Here is a 17612-nt window from a genome sequence, read left to right as displayed (position 1 = left end):
CTCTGTATGGGCTCTACGTTGTATCTCTGAGGACCGAACCATGAAATCAGAGGCACAACAGGTGAGTGGAACACAAAGCTTCTCCGAGTTTGGTCTGGAGCTCTGGAAATGGTCACTGCACTAGGGGGAGGGTCACAGGACTTTTGGATGAAAGGCTGATTATGAACTAAACTGATTCTGGTCAAATGTTTTTACTAGAAGAAGGTAGAACGTGTAGTATACTAATTAAGGTACAGAATGGAAGGTGAAAAAAAAATACTATAGCAGATGTGTCTCCATCACTTTTTCTTTAAATCTTGCAAAGCTAAATGGACCAAGATGTGGGTTCTAAGAGGCTAGGCGACATGTTTAAAGCTATGACTTTAAATTTTTTTATAACACTGGACCTCAGTGACTTTATCTGTAAAATTCAAGTTGCATAAATAGGACATTCTTCTTACTCTATAATGTTGTGATATGCATGCTATGTGTGTACTAACTTATAATTTTAGCAGCTTTAAATATTACTGAATTAGTGATACAATAATAATTTAATTGTGTATGTTTGAAGGATACAAAAAGCAGGGAAGAATCACTTTTTAAAATGTGCCTGTTGTTGTGTTAGTGTCAAATATGTCCGCCCTGAATGCATTTCACGGTCATAGTTTGTCATCATAAATGTTGCAAGCATTCCTAGGAAACATTCTAGGTTTTTTTTGGCCAAACAGAAACTCACAGTAAGAAAACAAAGATTGGGGAGCTGAAGGAGAATAGATTTGCAAATATATCTTTGTGTATTATTAAGAATCTTCCTAAATGAAACCAGATTCTTATTATTTTCTTGTATAGTATGGTTTATACAATTCAGTAAATAGATGACAGTTTTATGACCAACTATCAAAAATAATTACATTCAAATGAAAATATTTCATGAATTGTCTGACTAGACAGAAGTAACATCTAAGATTTTTCACTTCAGGAAAGAAGTAATTTTAGAATCCAAATTAAGTGTTAAATATTAGTTAAAAATGAGAGATTATTTAGTTAATCTTTGTTATGCTAGTCAAATTAGTTAGATTTCATGTTAAATTAAAATTTTAGATATTTCATTCACATATGAATTAAATTATCCTTTTTTTCTGTTACTCATACTCTATTTAGCCAATACTGTTATAAATGTGCAAAAGAAAACAGATACAGCAATATATGTCTACATTTCCATGTAAGTCAACTGTTATTCACAAAACAATTTGGAGCATGCATTTTGACTAATTGTAGGATTCCCTTGATAAAATCCCAATTAAAATAATAAATAAAAAATCAATGCCAGAAAGAAACCCATGTCTATGCCTGGGAAAACATCAGCAAGATCTTCCAGTACACTTATCCCTTATTTACAAGAAACAATAAGAGCAAAAAGTTAGTATAATTGATTCTTATTAAACATATTTAAACTAATATATTGAAGAGTGGGGGAAAATGTACATAACTCTATGATGGTAGAGATACCACCTAATAATTATATGGAGAAATAAGAAATACTTTTATATTATTATACATTTACATTGAGAACACCCCCCATGCATTCAATCACATGTTTTATCAATATTCTTTTAAAAATATTAATTATTAGTATCATTCATATGTGGCTGCAATAGTTAACTTATTTTTCAAATCTTTCCCTATGTTCATAGCAGCATTATTTACAATAGCTAAGATTTGGAAATGGCCCAAGTGCCTATCTAGATGAATGGATAAAAAAGTTGTAAGACATTTACACTATGGAATACTATGCAGCTGCAAAAAAGAGGGATCTCTTACCCTTTGGGATAGCATGGATGGACCTGGAAAACACTCTGCTAAGTGAAATAAATCAAACTGAGAAGGACAAATACCACATGCTCTCACTTATTTGTAGAACCTAGTGAACAAAATGAATTGACCAATAAAATAAGACCTGAAGCAGGGAGGCATAGAACAGACTGACATACTTTGATATGCAGTTAGGGGGATGAGAAGAAGTAAACCAAAGAACTTATGTACTTACTAGAGGCCCAGTGCACGAAATTTGTGCACTGGGGCGGAGGGAGTGTCCCTCAGCCCAGCCTGTACCCTCTCCAATCTGGGACACCTCAGGGAATTGGGCCTAAACCGGCAGTCAGACATCCCTCTCACAATCCGGAACTGCTGGCTCCTAACCACTCACCTGCCTGATTGCCCCTAACCCACTTCTGCCTGCCAGCCTGATCACCCCCTAACTGCTCCTGTGCCAGCCTGATTGATACCTAACTGCTCCCCTGCTGGCCTAATTGCCCCCGACTGCCCTCCCATGTTGACCCAATCACCCCCAACTGCCCTCCCCTGCTGGCCATCTTGTGACAATGTGGGGGTGGCCATCTTGTGGCAGCCATCTTGTGATGACTTGGGGACAACCATCTTATGGTGGCCATCTTGTGATGACGTGGGGGTGGCCATCTTGTGAGGACATGGAGGCAACTGTCTTGTGGCGATGTGGGGCATGGCCATCTTGTGACGACATGGGGCGGCCATCTTTGTGAGGGCGTGAGGGTCAATTTGCATATTACCTCTATATTATAAGGATATGCATAGCCCATGGGCATGGGCAATAGAGTAGTGAAGACCTGGAGGGGTGGGTAGGGGCTGGAAGAAGAGGTAAGAAAGGGGCACAAATTGGCGATATTTGTAATATTATCAACAATAAAAATATATTTTAAAAAGTAAAGATGAAAATAGAAACTCTTAGTGAGACTCTGGGCACACATAACTGCTCTGTAACCTAGGAAACAAGCGTGAAGAGAAGGAGAGGGATATACTTGTCTTCTTCTCATGGCTGCAAGCTTCTCTGAGGCCTGCTCCCAGACTTGAAACCTTGTTCTGCCATTTGCTGTGGCAGTGATCTTTGGTGAAGTCTTTAGTATTTTTGTGCTTATAAAAATGTTGGTATTGTCAGCATTGTGATACTGAGTGAATGATGCCCCAGTGTTAGGCATTGCACTGTCAACTGATGGAGCCACCCTCACTGAATTATAAGGTATAGACAAAATAAAATTTGCAAAAGTACATAGAACAGGGTCTGTCTGAGGGTCAGTTAATAATAAATGTTGCATCATTATTGTTGGTGGCTTCACACATAGCCCCTGTCATCAGGGACAGCGTAGAAATGACTTCAAGCAGGTTCTTGAGTGACAACTTTGAACAGAAAGAAAGGATTGGTTAGAATTATGACGTGTGTCTTGAATCGCTCAGAAATAATTGGTGAGAAAGGAAGAAGGCAGATTTTATGGGAGGATACTTGGGTATCTTGTAGGTGTTAAGTGTAGGCAAACCAGAGATTTTGGATTTCTGCTGTAAATGCTAGGATTTCTTTCTTTTTTAAAACACAGACTAGGTCAGGGGAGGAGCATTTCAGGTAAAGGGAAGAGCTAATGCAAAGACCAGAAGCAAGGTACTTTCTTGGTATGTCTGAGACATTTAGGTAATTTTCCCTGGAATGTGATGAGTAGAGAGAAGTATCACAAGATGAGGTCAAGCAGCATGTTTCAGAAAGAAGAGTTTGGATTTTGCTCTAAGTGAAATGAGAAGATTTTAAATAGATCCGATTTATAATTTTGAAACAAACTCTCTGTTTAAGGAAAATGTCTGTGGGTTAACCAGAGTGAAAACCAGGTAACTCGTTAGGAAACTGCTACAATGATCAAGCAACATAAAGTGGTGGGTTGAAATAGGAGACTAGGAGAAAGAAATACATGACATTTTTAGTATCCAGAGGCCTCACAGATACATGTGGTTAATCAGTGAGTAAGACCAAATAATAAAGGTAATTCCTGGATTCTTGGGGTAATGTGAACAATTGTTGTCTGGTAGGGCTGTACAAGTAAAGTTTAGTTTTAGGTTACTTATAGACATTCACATGGAAATGTCAAGAATGGACTTTTGAGTCTAAAGATCTGGCTAAAATCAGTTCCTTGGTTCAAGTCAAGAAGCATTTATTGGATACCATTTTCTGTCTGTTTACTTTTTTTAAAAAAATTTTTCCATCTATTTCAGAGAGGAAGGGAAGAGGAGAGAGAGATAGAAACATCAATGATGAGAGAGAATCATTGATCGGTTGCCTCCTACACAGCCCATGCTGGAGATTGAGCCCACAACCCCGGGCCTGTGCCCTGACTGGGAATGGAACCGTGACCTCCTGGTTCATAGGTCCATGCTCAACCACTGAGTCACACCAGTCAAGTTCTGTCTGCTTACTTCATATGAGTACCTCCTGCCACTTTCTTTTTGTTTAGGGAAATATAGTCCAAAATTTGTTTGTAGGTCATTTAAAATCTGCACTACTCTTAGAAACAGTTTTAGCAACTTTATTTGCTTAACTTATTTCCTCATAGTACTTTTGATAAAGTTCATAAAGAGACTGTAAATAATAAACTAAAACACAAGATGTAACATAGCTGACATTTATTGAGTACTTAGTATGTGTCAGGCAATGCTACAAGTGCTTTGAGGGGTCTATTATCAAATGTAATCATCACAGCAGACCTGAAAATTAGCTTCTAATCAAAATAGCAAATCAGCACCATGAAGACAAAGAAGGAGCAACTATGTTAGCCAGGGGTATTAACGGTGTCACTGCCATTAAATCCATCTAAAATTATGTTTTCTATCATATATTTTATATTATTCTAGTGATTAAAAAAGAGAAAACACACTAGTTTTTCAAGGGAGATAGGTATTTTCCTAGTACTATATAATGAAAGTATTTTTCCACATGGAATATTATTTAGGGAGTATTGTCTTGCCATATTTCAATAATTTTAACATGCATGTTTTTTACATAGTCACACTTCTGATGGAAATGGATATTGCAGTAATAAAAAAACAACAACACAAAAAACAAGGAGCAGCATGATATAGTTGTCATTATCCATGGGCTTCAAGACTTTACAGAAAGTGTTTTTGAAAGAAAGCACTGGGAACAGTAGTGAAGCACTCTTAAGCAATGCTGATTCATCAAACATTCCTGATGGCTGGGAGATCCCATTGTGTGGTGGGATAACTGTACCAGTGATCCCAGTTCTTCACCCTTCTCTGTATTAACCCCTTTACAATGTCCACTTACTTTGCAGTGTCCACTTATGATGACACTGGGCCCCTACTGGACCGATAGAGGGTTAGTGTACATGATGTAAACAGAGCTGGAAAAGGAGCTTATTCTCTTGCATGTACGCCATCAACATAAGAACATTCTACAGTAGCCTGCTAGTGATGAGACACATGTGTTGATGAGACACACAACCAAAGACAACCTGTACCAGCCCATAACCAGTTAACTCCCAGATCTAAGTAGCCCTAATCAACATCAGCAAAGCTAAGTAGCCAACATCCAGTGAACTACAGATACATGTAAACAAAGCTTTGTTGTTTTATGCCTTTGAATTTGGGGAAGTTTGTTACTCAGCAAAAGCGAGTTAATACTTATGGGAGGAAAAACAGATATCACTGATTCTAAGTCAAAAAGTGATTCAGGAAATTCTTGCACTGTGAAAGAATTTGGCATGTGAAATTCAAATGTGAAAAAGTTTTAGGAATATCTGAACCATTTTTTTTTGCTAATATTTTAATTGTTTGCATTTGCACAAGAGATATATAATTTAAACAGATCTTTCTAAATAAGTCTAAAAGCACCCTAGCCAGTGTGGCTCAGTTGGTTGGATGTCAACCCATGCACGGAAGGGTTGCCAATTTGATTCCTAGTCAGGGCACATGTCCAGGTTGAGGGCTTGATTCCCAGTTGATGTTTTTTTCTCTCTCTAAAAATCAATAAGCTATATTTTTTTAAAAATCTAAAAGCACTCTTTAAGTAATATAAAATAAAAATTGTGTGGAAAAAGAAAACATATTTTGAGGTTAAATTGCAACATTTTTAGTAGTGCATGACATATAGTTGGGCAATGCAATTGGTAAAAACTTTATATGGCATGTAAGTGCACAATTATATAATTTCCATGTTCATTTCTCACTTTGAAAGGCAGAGGCTACCGCATATATATCATTGGATCAGTCTTACTGAGCGTAGTGACTTGCACACAATTAAGTCAGTAAATATTATCTAATCTGTTTTCATATAGCAGCACATTAATTATTAATTAATTAGCATGGCCTCCTGTCACTGTCTCTTTTCATATGATTAAATGGACTTCAGTATTCAAGTGAAAAGTTATCAGTTATTTCATCTTCTTTTAATATAGCAGTATGATATAAGGAATAGGAAAAAGATTTTGGAGGTTGGCTGAGAAATTTATTTTAATTATTTCAAAATATTATTTATCAGACATTCAATTTTAATGTGAATTGAAATAAATTTACTTTGCATACAAAAATTCATTAGTTGAAATGTATTCTTCTATCATGAAATATTTATTATTGGTTGCATGTCACTAAGCTGCATAATTGTTTACTTTCAGGTTTTATTTTCATGTGCATTGTGTAATACTAATTATCGATATAGTGTGTATGGTCATCATTTTGTCAGCATCACAGGAAGAATTATAAGGCCCATTTCTACCTGATTCATTCTACATGCTAGGTGCTCCTACAGTTCAGCATTTGCGATTCTGAACAGATGGCAGAATCCTGTTAAGATCAATTCTAATAATTTTTTTCACTTCTAGTCCATTTTTAAGAGGGACTATAAATTATCAAAATGTTATAATCAATATAAAACTGCTTATTTATTTAATAATGAGCTCTTGATTAGAAAGCATAAAGTGAGAACCTGTGTGGGTAAATTGAAACACAGCACCTTAAAGTGAGAACCTAGAATAAAAGAGACAGATGTGTTTATGTTTGGAATACTGGAGATGGTGTAATTAGGACTCAGTTTTATTTATGCATAAGTTTCTCTTCATTATTTTTTTAAAAGGTGAATTTCAAAAGAAAATTTGTTTAGTTTGGATATGCATTGTATAAAAGTTTAACAAATACTCATGTATTAATACCTTAGTGAAAACTATAAAAATTATTGTTTATCTCCGTCCTTTGTCATATGTCCCTATTGTTTAGTTGGCTTACAATTTTCAATCAAATTTTAAATATACTTTGGTCATAATTTTTTTCATAAAATATTTCACTTTGCATGATCCTAAGAATAAGCTAATTTAGAAGTGTTTTAATTTTTAAGAAAGACTTGGCTTACTTTTTATAAGAGTTCTAGGGTTTGCTAAATTTAATATAAAGTTAATTACACGTTAAGATTTAAAAAACTCTACCTTCTTATTCTGTGAAACCAGGCCTTTTATTTTAATGCCATGGTTACATAAACATTTTAATATATTTTTTTATGGAGCTGTCAGGTCAGAGGGAAATAGGGTTAGTTCTATGAATGTAGTAGAATACTAATCAATGCTAATAAATATAAATCTTAGCTCAGTGATCCTACCAGAATGCCTATATTTTACTCACTGACAATGTCTGGAGAAATGATGATTCTCCCCAGGGTGAAATTTTAGGTTAAATTGGTATGTTATCCTTCAAATCATTAAAGTAAGCAAAGTTCTAATATCCAAAGACTTGTATTTATTTGTTATTTATTTATTTATTTTTCTGAATTTGGGGGGCAGGGTGACATCCTATCTAATAAAATGGTAATATGCAAATAAAATACTAATATGCAAATTAACTGTCACTCTGTCACAAAGATGGTGGCTCCCATAGCCACAAGATGGCAGTACCCAGTCCTCTCAGCCCCGCCAGAGTCAGCCAGTCCAGGGTGGGTGGCCATTGAGAGCGGGCAGCATGAGCGGCCTGGCAGAATGCTTGCTTCGTCCGTGCCCAGCTGTGGATGGGCCTCTGGCCAGGAGAGCCTCTGAGCAGTGGGTGTGGAGCGGCCAGGCCCCGCAGAGAGCTACTTGCGCATGGATTCGTGCACAGGGCTACTAGTTGGTTAACAAAATCATATAGGTTTCAAGTGTATAACTCTATAATACATCATCTGCATGCTGCATGATGTGCTCACCACCCAAAGTCAGTTCTCTTTCTGCCATCATTTATCTCCCCTTTGCCCTCTAACAATTCCCCCACCCCCTGTTTAAAATGATAATCTCTAATGGATAAGAAAACTAGTGACCTCGTGAAGCTATCAAGCATTCTGTCAGGTTAATTTTCCTAATTCTTTTATTCCTTCAGGGTTGGGAATTTCTTTTTTAATGTAATTTTATTTTGTTGTTTTATATATAATCTTTTTTTAGTAAAAGCCATGCCAGATAACCCACTTTTCTTTGACCTAAGTATGAAATACATATGTCAGTAATAAGGACAAAGAAAATTGAAACAAAAACTCAACTTTTTAACTCTGAGGTTTGTTCACTTGTGTCATTTTAGTTCATCTTCTGTATACAGACTGGGACAAAAATAGGTTTACAGTCATTCTTATGAAAAATAATACAATAATTAATAAATAATACAACAATAAACTATGCATTCCTCGTACTCATAACTGCAAACCTACTTTTCTTCCACCCCGTGTGTCATTATGTGTGCACAGATTCTATTGGTCATATTTTGTGGGAAGGCCAAATTACTCCATTTATATTAAAAAATAAATAAGAAGTAATGTGAGCAGAGTCTATAAATAACTTGGGTTAACATTCAGAAGTGAATGTATTTACCAAGTGTCAAAAATGTATTCTTACTAAGACTATGGTCCATGACAGTGTCACCGAAGCTTGCTTTGCTGTTATTGTAAATCTTGGTTTCCTGTTGTGTTTTTTGTTTGTTTGTTCCATTCAGGGCAATTTAGAGTTCTTATTTTACCCTCTCAAAAGTATCTGTTATTTTAAAAAATATTTTAATTTTTCTAACATATTCAGTGTTTCTAACCAGTATCACATAAAGAGGAGTCCAATTTATAAAGAACAAATGATTGTAAGGCCTTCAGTTTTGTGGACAGTGGTTTTTATTAATTAAATTTATTGGGGTAACATTGGTTCACATGATCATATAGGTTTCAGGTATGGGTTTCTATGTTACAAGATCTGTATATTGAACACTGTGCCCACCACCCAAAGTCAATTTTGTATCATCAACTTAAGTAGTAGATTTCCTTAGTGGTCCTCCAAATATAGAAATAGTGTGTTACCTTTTGTGATGAAACTCTGGGTATATTTGATGGTTTTTAAACTTTAAACCAGAGATTACTGACCCATTAACTCCACTAATTAGGCTGAAACCTAATTTGCATGTTCTTTAAGGACTTTGCCCTTGAGTTTCTCATCTACTTTTACATTTCACTAATCATTTAAATTGTCCTTCCCAAGTAAGGTGACTAAAACAGAATAAGCTTCTCCAGTAATATTCTGAATGGTGTAAGAAAGGCTTCCTTCTCAATCACCATGTATTAGTCTTCATTCATAAATGTTGTTACCTTTCCAGCCAATATGCCTTTTGACAATTTTTCCATCTTTAAAAAAAATGCATTTCTTTGTATGTCAATAGACCATGTTTCTGCTGAATTTTAGACAGACTTAACAGTACCAGCTTTTAATAATAGCCAAATTTATTTTTGTTATTGAAGAACCATGCTTTTGCTATTTTACATTATTTGAAAACTGTTAAACCTGTACTTGATTAAATTCCACAAATCTGTATGATGCTGGATTTGGTACTTCTATTTCCCTTTCCCATTATTTCATTATAACTGTGATACCACAGTTGTAATAAGTTGTCTTTCAGTTTAATTCTGAAGTCCATTTTCATTGTTGCTAATTTTCTTTTTTTAATCCTCACCCGAGGATATTTTTCCATTGATTTTTAGAGAGAGTGGAAGACAGAGGGAAAAACAGAGAAATATCTATATGGAACATATCAATTGGTTGCCTCTGGCATGTGCCCTGAACAGGGCCTAGGTCAAGGAGGAGCCTGCAACCCAAGTACAGTGCCCTTGACTGGAATCTGCAGGCCGAAGCTCTAGCCAATGAACAAAACTGGCTAGGGCATAATTTTTTTTTAAATATATATTTTTTATTGATTTCATGGAGGAAGGGAGAGGGAAAGAGAGATAGGAACATCAATGATGAGAGAGAATCATTGATCAGCTGTCTCCTGCACATTCCTAACCAGGAATCAAGCTGCAATCTGGGCACATACCCTAGAATGTAATCAAACCCAGGACTCCTCAGTGCGCAGGCCAATGCTCTATCCACTGAACCAAACCGGCCATGGCAGGGCATAATTTTTAACAATAATAAGGTTTTGAGATATGGTAATGAGTTTTGAATTTATATTCTAAATCAAATGAACATATTTTGTTGGACTCTGTTGATAAGGATTCTGAGGATACCTTTGAGTTTAGCACAAGTAAAATTAAGATCAAATAGTGATATATCCTATGGCTGTATAACTGAGAAAATGGTAGAACTTTTGCTCTACATTTGCCTGTCACTTAATCTCAGTGAATGTTTCTGAATTTTTTGAAACCAGAACTCACAGTAAGAATTATTTTTTACAACATGACCCAGCATGCACACACACACACACACACACACACGCACACACACACACGCACACACATGCGCACACACTTGTGGTAGGCTGAATAATAGCTCCCAAAGATGTCCACATCTTAGTAAACCTGGAAAGTGTAACATAGTTATCTTACATGGTGAAAGAGGCTTTGCAGATGTAATCAAGGTAAGAATCTTGAGATGAAGAAGATATGCTGGGTATCCAAGTGAACCCAGTGTAACCACAGTGTCCTTAGAAGACAAAAATAGTAGGATCAGAGTCAGGAAAAATAAATATAAATATGTAACTAGGAGGTGTGAAGGTAGAAATAGAGGTTGGAGTGATATACTTTCAAAATAGAAGATGGAACCATAAACCAAGGAAGGCAAGCAGCCTCTAGAAACTGGAAAAGTCAAGAAACTGTTTCTCCTCGGAAGTCTCCAAAAGGAATGTAGCCCTCCTGACACATGGATGTAGGCTTCTGATCTGAAGAATTTTAAGAGCATAGATTTGTAATTTTTAGGTAAAGTATTACAGCAGCAATAGGAAATCAATACAATCTATAATAATAAAAGGGTAATATGCTAATTAGACTAGACAGCCGAATGACCTTCCAGATGTCATTCCAGACATTTTTCTGGACAAAGCCACAGAGACGGGGGTCAAGGCAGAGGCAGTTAGGGGTGATCAGGTAGGCAGGCGAGCAGTTAGGGGCGATCAGGCAGGCAGGCAGGATAGTGGTTAGGGGTGATCAGGGGTGATCAGGCAGGCAAGCATTTAGGGATGATTAAGCAGGCAGGCAGAGTGGTTAGGGGCAATCAGGCAGGCAGGCAGGAGAGCAGTTAGGAGCCAGTGGTCCTGGATTGAGAGAGGGATGTCCGACTGCCAGTTTAGGCCCAATCCTGACATCCCTCGAGGATTCCCGGATTGCAAGAGAGTTCAGGTCGGGCTGAGGGACCCCATCCCATGCACGAATTTTGTGCACCGGGCCTCTAGTAATATATAATTGAAACACAAATTTTATCAAATAATACTTACTAGGTGTGTGTGTGTGTGTGTGTGTGTGTGTGTGTGTGTGTGTGTTTACCAAACCTTACTATATGGCATGTTCTTTGATATTATGATTCTGTTGTATTTTATTCTCTTTCACTTTTTAAAGTGTTAGTTGAAATCCAATAAACTATTGTATTGACATGCAGTTTGACAAACCAATGATCTGTTACATGCACTTTAAAAAAACAGGTCTAAATTTATTTTTTTATTTTTTACTAGAAGCCCGGTGCACAAAATTCGTGCACGGCGGGGGGTTGTCCCTCAGCCCAGCCTGTACCCTCTCCAATCTGGGACCCCTGGAGGGATGTCCGACTGCCCGTGGTGGGATCGGGCCTAAACGGGCAGTCGGACATCCCTCTCACAATCCAGGACTGCTGGCTCCCAACTGCTTGCCTGCCTGCCTTCCTGATTGCCCCTAATTGCTTCTGCCTACCAGCCTGATCACCCCCTAACCACTCTGCTGCCAGCCTGGTTGATGCTTAACTGCTCCCCTGCCAGCCTGTTTGCCCCCAACTTCCCTCCTCTGCCAGCCTGGTCACCGCTAACTGCCCTCTCCTGCAGGGTTGATCACCTCCAACTGCCCTCCCTCGCAAGCCTGGTCCCTCTCAACTGCCCTCCCTTGCAGGCCTGGTCCCTCTTAACTGCCCTCCCTTGCAGGCCGGGTGCCTCCCAACTGCCCTCTCCTGCTGGCCATCTTGTAGTGGCCATCTTGTGTCCACATGGGGGCAGGATCTTTGACCACATGGGGCAGCTATATTGTGTGTTGCAGTGATGATCAATCTGTATATTACTTTTTTATTAGATAGGATAGAGGCCTGGTGCAGGGGTGGGGGCCAGCTGGTTTGCCCTGAAGGGTGTCCCAGATCAGGGTGGGGGTTCTCTTGGGGCATGGGGCGGCCTGAGCGAGGGGCCTGTGGTGGTTTGCAGGCCGGCCACGCCCCCTGGCAACGCAAGTGGAGGCCCTGGTATCTGGAATTTATTTTCCTTCTACAATTGAAACTTTGTAGCCTGGAGCGGAGCCAAGCCTACTGCTCCCTCTGCCACCGGCAGCCATTTCTGTGGCAGTTAATTCACCTTCTATAATTGAAACTTTGTAGCCTTAAGCGGAGGCTGGGCCCAGACAGGGTGTGCGGAAAGCTTTGCTTCCCCTGTTGCCGCCGGCAACCCTGGCTTGCTCTCTCAAGCTCCGTTCTGCCACCATTTCTGTTTGAATTTGTTTACCTTCTATAATTGAAACTTTGTAGCTTGAGTGGAGGCTTAGGCCTGCAACAGCTCTCAGAAAGCTTGGCTTGCTCTGTTACCTGGGAAACCTTGTTCTCTGTGGCTGTAGCCATCTTGATTGGGTTAATTTGCATACTTGCTCTGATTGGCTTGTGGGCGTGGCTTGTGGGCGTGGCTTGTGGGTGTGTCGATGGTATGGTCAATTTGCATTTTACCTTTTTATTAGGTAGGATTGTTCTAAATCTTACTTAAGATTGGTTATAAATCTTTAACCTTAGATTCACAATTTTTTCCACTTTTAAATCATGGCACAGTTGTTTTTAATTCTTCTCATTCAGTTTTTCTGCCTATAAAAGTGGCATTTCAAAGTTGCATATCTTATTTGGAAACACACCTGCTATAAACATAAATATTCTAGATTGAGTCATTAGGTCAAGTGATGCATTTACCTATTAAAAATACTTTAAAGTATTAGTTTGCATAGAAGCGATGCTACAAAATTACTAACATTGAAACAAAGGATCATGAACCTTGTTTATCTTGTTTTTGTCTTTGTAATTGTAGGGGAAAACAATTCCTTTAATGTAATTTTAGTTTCACAATATTATAAGAAGCATCTAATTTTTAAATTTGCTTTTAATAATAAATATCTATTCTTTTTAATTTTTAGTATAATTTTTTGTCAAATAAACACTAGAGTGAATTTGATGGGCAGAAATGCTTTAAAAAGAAAATATATCCTTTCATAATTTATTACATATATTGTTTTTAATTGGTTTTAATACTCAGTTTGCTCTAGTACCACCAAAATCTTCTTGGGTTAATGATTATCTGATTTGAGTTGGTTGGTGAAATTTATGTAATACATGGGATAAATAATAATAATAGTAAAACTATTTATAACTTTTAGCACTTTAGAGACCAATTCCAAAATTTAAGAGGGGTTGTTTTGAGGGTTCATAAATGCAGCATGTGCCTACAGTTATAAAGGAAAGGGGTACAGTGAAAACATCTTTAAGTTATAGCAACATTATTGCTTATAATAATGATACTTGATCACATTTTAATTTATAGAAGAGGTTCCATATATAAGGAATGAACATTTAAAATGTCAATTTCACCCTACATGGTTTGGCTCAGTGGCTAGAGCATTGGCCTGGGGACTAAAGGGTCCTGGGTTTGATTCCTGTCAAGGGCACATGCCCAGATTTCAGTCTCGATCCCCAGAAGGGGTTATGTAGAAGGCAGCCAATCAATGATTCTCTCTCTTCATTGATGTTTCTGTCTCTCTCTTCCTCTCCCTTCCTCTCTGAAATCAATAAAAATATATAATTTTAAAATGTCTATTTCAATCACTATGCAAATTTAATTAGAATATTTATGAGATTTCTTGTTTGTTAATAGAGAAAGAAAATATTGCATTTCTGAAGGCACTTAAAAGTCACAGATCTGTAGTACTTTCCACACTAAAGGTAAATTAAAAAAATTTTTTTAAAGTCACTTACAAATGTTTTTCTTTGTCCAAGAAGTAGTTGATCTTGATATAATGGAAAATTAGTGGTCATACATTTATTTTAATGTAAATTAGTTAGGTCACTTTCTCAGTCAATTTATAAGATTACTTTAGGGTGTTTTTCTTTTTTTCTTTCTTATAAATTAATGAATACATTCAAGTTGATCTATATTTTGCATTAGTGCCAGAAAGAATTTTAGTCAGTGCAAATGCATAAATGTAAGAGGTTCGGAAAAAAGGGAAATAAGATATAGTCAAAGAAACATAGATTTTGGAAATATGACTAAGCCTAAAATTGGTTTGGTATAGTTCAAAATATGTACTTACATATGTTTATATCTCTGTATGATAAAGTTATACTTAGGTGAGCATGTAGCAATTGGTTTTGAATTTGAGGTGAATTTGGGTGAATGGAAGGTCAAGAGGAGGAAAAGGGTGTCCATTTTATCCTGTGGTCTGCAGATCAATTTCAAATGGACTTAAGTTCTTATTTTTTAGAACCAAGATGGCTTGTTTAATTCTTCCCATGAATTTGGAATGTGCAAAAGAGAAGACATACAAACAAAATATATTTTTTAAAAATATGTCAGAAATGAAGACAAAAACAATGTTCTGGAACTTCTATAAATATAATATGGTTTAAATATTATACCATGACTTCAAAAAACAAAGGGCAATAAAGAAATTAGTTTTCCATTGCAGGAAAGAAATCCCCTGTCAAATGTGGTTTGTTTGGCCTACTTGGTTTTGTTCAGAAGATAGAAAAAAAATTAAGTATTATTTAAAACAAAAATATAGATCCTGTGATTTTTTAAAAAAAAATCTATTTTTGCTAGAGGGAATTGGATGCCTTCCAGAAACTTTGACTAGAATTTTTCAGGAGCATAACAAATAGCAACAATATATTATGGGTAAAATTTTGTCAATGAAGTATGACTACAAAATGGTGATTAAAATACTTATTCACTGAATTAATCCAATAGCTTTACACTGTTTAAAATTGCCTTAATTACACTGCTTTAATGACTTTTTATTTTACTCATAATCTTTCAGAATGCTTTGAAGTTTTCAATAAGTCTCCTTCATTCAGATTTTGAACTTAACTAATTATATTGAAGAGAAAATATATTTCATTTCTAGTATCACTGTATTGCATAATAATTAAACTATTTAATGTTCATTCATACCTATAATTCAGTTTTAAAATTAATTATGATGACTATATCTCCACACTTAGTTACATTGTCAAACAATGAGCCAAAATGTTGATTGTAGTTGATGGTAGGCTCCAACTTCTGTGTACAAAGCATTTTTCTCAGACATTTTTTGGAACCTAATGCTTTCTGAGTGTGCTATAATCATTTGTCTCTGTAATACTGCGCATATCTTGTGGAAGGGTGCTCTTCATTTCTGTATCGTGGCAGCTAAATGTCTTTGGAGCTTAGGAAAAGAAAACATAACCTGGGCTGGGTGTTAATTGGGAGAACTAACATCCACCTGGAGAGAACACTGAAGTCTTGGCATCTGCCTTGAGAGAACATTCTCCAGAGTCAGTCCTATATGTTGCCTCTCATCAACTCCTAACGGACTGTATTTGGGATCAGGAGGATTCATAGCTGGTTGAATCCTCAAAGTGCTAACTTAATAGATTGGTGTTAAATTGTAAGAAGGTCCTACATCGAGGCAAGATAATTTTATCAGTGGAGTTAGATGCGAATGTCAATATCATGGGCACCAAATTTGCACAACAAACAAGTATAGAGAAACTTGAATGATGGGCTGCATGTGACTGACTCTTTCCATTAAAATTTTAACAGCCAATTTCAAATCATCAGTGATGTTACCTATAAGCATTAGTGCTGGAATTTGAGGAAAATTCCAGCACATTAGCAATACATGTGAGAGAGTTCTGGTCACCTCTGTTGCCTCCAAGCTAAAGAGGAGTTGAGGGTGGGACAGCCTATGTTAGCTGGTATTATGTACCTTTTTAGCCAGAATCAATAAGATGATAATTATTTTCTCTCTACTGTGATAAAAAAAATACTAAAAATAAAACTATAGACAGTTCTAAAAGCTACACTTTAAGAGGAGTGTTAAAAACCTAGAATTCACCAGAATGAGTCCAGGTTAGTGACAGGTCCCCAAAAGAATGATTTAACTCAAAAAACAAATGATGGGAATGTTTTAGTTTAAAAATATATGTTTCTTTATTTGTTTAGTAGTTAAAATGCTATCACAATGAAGAAATAATCAAGTTCTATGTGACACAAGAGAGCAAAAATTGAGGTTGATAGAAGTTTTAAATTCTAGATTTCAACATCATGTGGAGAACTTAATAAGAAATAGGGGCACCCTGAATTAGAATTTGCAGAGGGAAAACATTTCCATTTTCCTGTCTACTAACTGTTCTTTGATATAATAAAATTCAAAATATAAAATGAATACCTACTTTTCTAATAAGAAGTCTAAGAAAATATATTTTTAGCAAACTTGATTATAACAAAACTTAGGATATAGATATAAAACCAAATAGCTACTTATAAAACTAAATTGGATACAGAGATTCAGTGTTTTTTTTTCCCCCCTACTGGTTTCATATATATAATGTCTTTATCAGAGTGTTGACATCAGTTCTTTATTCTCCAATTTTTGGACCATCTAAAGCTTTCCTGAGCACCTCGTTTCACGTTTCATGTAAGTTGTTTGTGCTACAGCTCTTTTTGAATCTATATATGATACTCTAATTAGAAATTCTAGCCCAAATCACAGATGCTCTTTTATAAAGCATTAAAATATTTTTAGCATTTGCTCTGTGAGAAGATTACACATGATAATATTGCTTTTAAAAGTGATCTTTTTTTTTTTGCCTTCGCTGGTTTGGCTCAGTGGGTAGAGCATCAGCCTGTAGACTGAAGGGTCCCGGGTTTGATTCTGGTCAAGGGCACATGCCCAAGTTTTGGGCTTGATCTCCAGTGGGGGAGTGCAGGAGGCAGCCAATCAATGATTCTCTTTCATCACTGATGTTTCTATCTCTCTCTCCCTCTCCCTTCCTCTCTGAAATCAATAAAAATATATTAATTTTTTTAATAAATAAAAGTGATATTTTTTGTTGTTGTTAATCCTTACCAGAGGATATCTTTCCATTGATTTTTAGAGAGTGGAAGGAAGGGGGAGAGACACAGAGAGAGAAATATGGACTCAGGGACCTAGCCTGCGCCATGGGGTATGTGCCCTTGATCAGAATCGAACCAGTGACCTTTTAGTCTTTGGGCCAGTGCACTATCCACTAATCCAAACCGACTAGGTCTAAAAGTGATCTTTAAAAGAC

General features: G+C 36.6%; 1 protein-coding gene across 2 annotated transcripts in view; it reads left to right on the top strand.

The window, feature by feature from the left end:
- Positions 1-17612, top strand: part of KHDRBS2 (KH RNA binding domain containing, signal transduction associated 2) — a 523179-nt gene that overhangs the window by 205020 nt on the left and 300547 nt on the right. The window lies entirely within an intron of this gene.

Source organism: Eptesicus fuscus, chromosome 10, assembly GCF_027574615.1.
Source record: "Eptesicus fuscus isolate TK198812 chromosome 10, DD_ASM_mEF_20220401, whole genome shotgun sequence".
In the NCBI taxonomy this organism is placed as follows: Eukaryota; Metazoa; Chordata; class Mammalia; order Chiroptera; family Vespertilionidae; genus Eptesicus; species Eptesicus fuscus.
Note: the sequence above shows the minus strand (reverse complement) of the source record. Positions and strands in the feature narration are given on the sequence as shown.